A 5,878-nucleotide genomic window follows, 5' to 3' on the forward strand; every position below is an offset into this window, starting at 1 on the left:
ACACACGCACACACAAACACAACACACATACAATACATATACATACACCAACACACACATACACACACATACAGCAATATACACACATGCACACTCCTCCCACTCATACACACCCATCCATACACATATATACCCACACATCCACACACACATACACGCACTCACACATACATACATATACATATATACACCCCACACACATATACACACACATACATACACACACATACATCACACACACACACACACACACACACACACACACACTCATACACACACAACCTCTCTCCAAACTGCAGATTGAAAAACAAACTTTTATAAAAATCTGTTTTTCTTTTTCACTAAATTGTAAAGCTTATACCCATAAGACATCACAGTTAATGATTCTTAAAAGGAAATTTAGAATTAAATTTGACAATTACAAACTAAATTAGACAATTATACTAAAACATTAGGTAAGTTGTGAAATGGTTTCTTTAAAGCTATAGGACTCAGTTCTCAGCAAAGGGAGCCAAACATTCCTTTATTAATCTAGTGTTTTAGAAAGGAGACAAATTGTTGGGTAGGTAAGACAAAAGACTGGAAATCTACAGGCATTTCAGTTTCCAGACCAAGACAGCTGTTGGGTGATATCACCCAGTGTGCAAATAGCTGTGCATGGAGAGAATTAACAGATGAAAAGGTAGAACACTTGATATGGGTGTGTAACCGTGCTTCCTCTGTCTCTTTGCATTCTCCTTATAGATTGGCACACCTAAAAGTAAAGTTACATAGGATGGCATTTATAAACTGTGAAGACACAGGAAAGGGTTCAAGAAAGTGAAGCTGGTGGGGGAAGATAAACATTTCAAGATTCAGATCGTGTTGATGTCCAAATTCAGTCTCTAAGGAAACAGCTAGAAGGGCTGTTCAACTCTCAGCTTCCTTCCAAGGAATAAAGAGCTGGCTATGGGCAAAGGAAATGCCAAGAAAATGCCAATTTGTGTCATACTAACATCTCTCTCAAGGCTGAGCCTGGACTTGGAGAATATGAACCACTGGCTGTGGGGAACAGTTGGCCCTGAGGCTTTGCAATTTGGGATTTTAGGATAGCTGAGGGAAATCTGAGCAGAGATCAACACAGACACCCACTCATTAGACAATGTACTGACATCAGAGAGTTAGCTGCAGTGAGTGGCAGAGTCAACCTTTGCGTGGCTCCCAAGGTGAACTCGGAGAAATGAAACACCTAAAAACATGTTTGGAAATGATTTGGGTAGAGACAGACAGCAACTGCTAGGGGGGAGGAAGAAAGGAAATGCAAGAAGTGCTTTAAAGTGAGATGCTGTAAGTGAGAAGTCCTGGGGGGGGGGCGTAGGGGGCATGAATGAAGGAGGGATGTTCTGTAACATAGTAGCTGTCCTATTTCAGACCAAATAACCGTCAAAGACTACCTTCCTCCCAGGTGGCAGGGCGGCGTGGTTTAGGATAACCACTAATGTCTCCTACAGCCTTAATATGTTCCTTTCTGCATTTATAATTTTCATAGAGGCGGCTTCCTCCAAAGTAAGTAATGAGTGTAAGACGATGCTCTTTGGGGAGTTGTAAAGACAGTCTAAGAACAAGTCATCTCAGAGTAACAAACTTCCCAGCCGGAGATCATTTCCATTGCATAATGTACATAGCCTGGAGCTTTCTCTCTTTTTCTCCCCCACGTCTACCCAGTTGTGTCATTATTTTACTTACCTCATCGGGGAAATCATTGTTTAAAAACTGAATATAAATGATGAAATATTCTTGATTTTATCTTTTGCAGAAGAATATCTTTCTTCCTTCACTTCCCGTCATAGAAGAGTTTGGCCCAAATGGGCGATGAATTGCTCTGAGTCGTCTGACAGTCCCGGAGGGAGGACGGAGAGTAAAAATAACTAGCTGATTACCAATAGGGAGCAAATTGGCCACTTGAGACCTCCGTGCTGGAATGACAAATGAGAAGAAACGAAAATCCTCATCAGGGGACCAGACTTTCTGATTAGTCCAAATGCTTGCTTAGGACTGCTTCCCTGGCCTCTCTCCCCCTGCTGTGGGATGATTTACATCTGATTGGACATCATTTTGTATTGGGGCAGTCATTTCTAAAAGGGTGTGTGGAAGACTTTGAAGTACTTAATTACAACCAGGAGGCATTTAGGGCTGAGCAGCGAGATGGAAGATACTCTCTGTCTTAGGCTCCTGGAATGTGCATTTACACAAAGAGCCTGGTTGGTTTGGTCTGAGTCCTACACTCCTATCTCTCTGAAAGGCACTTGTCTAATGTTTTCTCTACAGTGGAAGAAAAGGCAGACTCCATGTTTTCAGCATGTGTGGGGGCTTACTGTTAATAGCCAATAACTAAAACGTCCAATAATTTGGGCTCTTTTGAAGAATGGTACTTTCTTTTCTTTTTCTCTTTCTCTTATTCTTTTTAACCAGTCTTCATTTAAACTGGCTCATCCAGAGGTGGGACGGAGTCAATAATGCACCAGGAACCTGTTTGGAAGTACTAAGTGGTGGTTGCATGAAAAGGGAAGGAGAGAATCAACCACTAACACGTACATGGACAAAGCCCCACCAGCTTTAAGAATCAGGAAGAAAAGTGGTTGGGGAGTTTAATGTAAGCAATCAAAAGAGAATCCAGGGAGAAGTGATCCCTGCTTCGAAAAATGGATAAAACTATGGTAATTTCTGAAGGGGAACCACTTGATTGAGCAGTGGTACTAATAGTTTTTAGTTTTATAGTGGTTGGGAGGGGCACACTGGTGCACAGGATGATATATATATATATATATATATATATATATATATATATATATATATATATATGCAGAGGGCAGGGGAAGCTATCACTCCCTATCTTACTACTTCAAGACAGGGTCTCTCAACAGAGCCGGAGCTAGGCTGGTGGCTAGCAAACCCCAGAGATCCTCTTGTCGTGGCTTCGCCCAGGCCTGGGGGGTTTGCAATCGTAGGTAGCTATACCCTACCTTTTATGTGAATTCCAGGGATTTAGCCTCAGATTCCCATTCTTATAAAAAGAATCGTTATTACCCATTGGTCCATCTTCCCTCCCAATAGAACTGACGTAAAAAAAAAAAAATAAATAGTGTGGAGTAGAAATATCTGTCTTGAGGAAAGTCATGTGTAGATCATAACTGTCAAGATAAAAATGGATTTAAATGTTGTGTGTATGCATGAGCTTTCAGTACTGAGGAGAGAAATGGGTTTGATCATAAAAATGCCAGAGAAATATTGAGTATTCCGGGTACGGCTAGGACCACTCGAAAGCTATCCACTTCACAGAAGGCACCAGCGAAACAATATTCTGTGAGACTTTCTCAACAGTAAAACCAACAGGGAAGATTTCTCCTGGGTGAAGAAAACCGAACCCACCACAGCAGAACCTGACTGTGATCTCTTCAGGTAGCTGTGGGACACCTGCCACTTCTTGGAAAAAGGCGACAGTGAAGAATTTGAAGAGCAACTAAGGTCAGAGTTACAGGAACATGGGCATGCAACTTTCTGGTCTTGGGTCTGTTCCCGCGCACTTGAACAGGCAAAAGTAGGTTTATGAACGGGAATAATTAATGGAAGTTTTTCATTTTTGTGTATTTTTCAGGGATGAGAAGCTACAGCTTTACTTCTGAAAATTCACAAAGGAGTCCATGTTCCAAGATGAGAGAAATACCAGTGAATTGTGTTCCTTTCAGTTTAGAAGAGATAACACTGAGATCCAAAGATGCTTTCCAAACCAGGAAGGATAACCGGAATATTGGACGCTCTTGCGCTATTTACTAATGTTGCCGCCTTACAGGAAGCCGATGGTTATTCTATTTGACTGAATGAAAAGAAAAGGAAGTCGCTTCCTGTCAATCCTGCTTTGGATTCCTGGACAGTTTAAGAAGCACCATTGATCTGATCATTGACACTGAGAAGGAAATGTCCATCCACTGAAGACACGTGGGGCTCCTCCCAGTTTGACATGGGCAGTGAGTGGTTCCTGATGTAGCCCTTTCTGTAAACTACCTCTTCACACACATGTAAACCCCTGCTTCCTCCTTTAAGTAGCCACATTGGTGGTGCCTCTGTTGTAAGGTTTCAGGGAAGATTGACTAGATAGTGGGGAGGAAAGCATTTGGGAAGGTGATTTGCTTCTGCTTTTCTTGTAATCTCCCAAAACAGAGATAGTCTTGTTGCATAGATGCAGTCAGTGGTTTCTTGGATTTGGGGAGTTAAAAGTCATGTGACACAGGTCTATTGACACATCGATGTGAATAGGTTAAGGCAATGCTGTTGTGATTGAGAAGTATCGCCACAGTAAAGCTTTAGCATGAATCCAAGCAGCTTATAATGACACGGGACTCTCAATGAATGAAGTTTTAAGGGATAAAATCTTTACAATGAAAAAAAAAAAAAAAAACTTAAGCAAACGATTAGGTTCCAGTAAAAATAAGCTATGTTTTAAGAGTGGTTTCTATATTCAGTGTTATTACCCTTCACTTATACTCAGAAAAAATATGTTATGCTCAAGCTGGTTCATAGTCTTCAGAAATAAGAATGGATGTTATACTTTGATGTAATATTAATATGTTGCCTATACAAAGGAAACACTTTTGGTGATAAAAAATTGACTATAAATGTCAACAAGCTTATTTTTGTCTTTCGGTTTTAAAAAAATTATTTGTATTTTGTGTACATTGGTATTTGCCTCAATGTGGGTCTGTGTGAGGGTGTCAGAAACCCTGGAACTGGAATTATAGACAGTTGTGAGTTGCCACTGGTGACTGAGAGTTGAAACCAGGGCTTCTGGAAGAGCAACCAAGTGTTCTTAGCCACTGAGCCATCTCTCTAGCTCAAATTTTCTCTTTCTTAATAGCACCATCTATGTTTAATTAAAAAACTAAAGATGTTTTTGAACTATGTAAAGATGTGATGGATTATAGCAATGAGAGTTTAGAGTTCCCCCTTCCCTCTAGCGTCCCTCCACCCTTATAATTGCTTCTGAGAAGTTGTGATGCTCCTTGCTTTCCACATCATAAACACCAAACTCATAGAGGATAACGGGGCTGGGAGATGTTTAGTTGGCAAAGTATTTGCAGCATAAGCATGAGGCCCTGAGTTTGATTCCCAAAACCTACTTAAAAATGTCAAGAATGATGGTGGCATGCATTTGTGATTCCAGTGTTGACTAGGGACAGACAGCTGGCCTTTGGGGCTTGCTGGTCATCCAGTCTCATTTATTAGGTGCATCAATGGTCCAAGAGTCATGTCTCAAATCAAGGTAATTGGTTTCTGAAGACTTATACCTGTGGATGATCTCTGGCTTCCACACATGCACAGGTACCTGTACATTCATGTGCACTCACATAAACATGCATGTGTGTGAGCATAGACTCACTCAGTGTGCTTTAATAGTCTAATTTAGTTAACATCCTACAAAGAGCATTGTTGATAGTGACTTAGTCCTTTTCATGAGCACCAAACTGTCTGAATGCTCCCTATATCAAATCAGCAGAATAGCAGGGCATATGCACTATAATCTTTCTTCTATTGACAAAAAAAAAAAAAAAAAAAAATAGCCAACAATCCTCAGGGTCACCTTCAACTGAATATCAGAATTCTTACTGTGCCCAAATACTAAGAACTGAAAACAAAAATGAGATGTGTGACATGAAATTCGAGGCCAGTTCAACATCATACCATGCTGGAGTTTACATATAACAGAATGTGTAGCTCACCCTCTCGTGCTTGCATGACAGTGGGCAGGGACTGATAAATCTCCTTACACTGTCCCATGTTCCATTCACTCTGCATTTGCAAATTACACTCTCCACTAACCCATTGCAGGCTTTCCAAGCTGTCT

General features: G+C 40.8%; 1 long non-coding RNA gene across 1 annotated transcript; it reads left to right on the forward strand.

Annotated features, from left to right (window-relative positions):
• Positions 1 to 2,859: 2,859 nt before the first annotated feature.
• On the forward strand, positions 2,860 to 5,591 carry LOC115063149. Its single transcript, XR_003843039.1, has 2 exons — positions 2,860 to 3,504; positions 3,635 to 5,591. It is a non-coding gene; the product is annotated as an uncharacterized LOC115063149 (long non-coding RNA).
• Positions 5,592 to 5,878: the final 287 nt, after the last annotated feature.

Source organism: Mus pahari, chromosome 2 (genome assembly GCF_900095145.1).
Source record: "Mus pahari chromosome 2, PAHARI_EIJ_v1.1, whole genome shotgun sequence".
Classification (NCBI taxonomy): domain Eukaryota; kingdom Metazoa; phylum Chordata; class Mammalia; order Rodentia; family Muridae; genus Mus; species Mus pahari.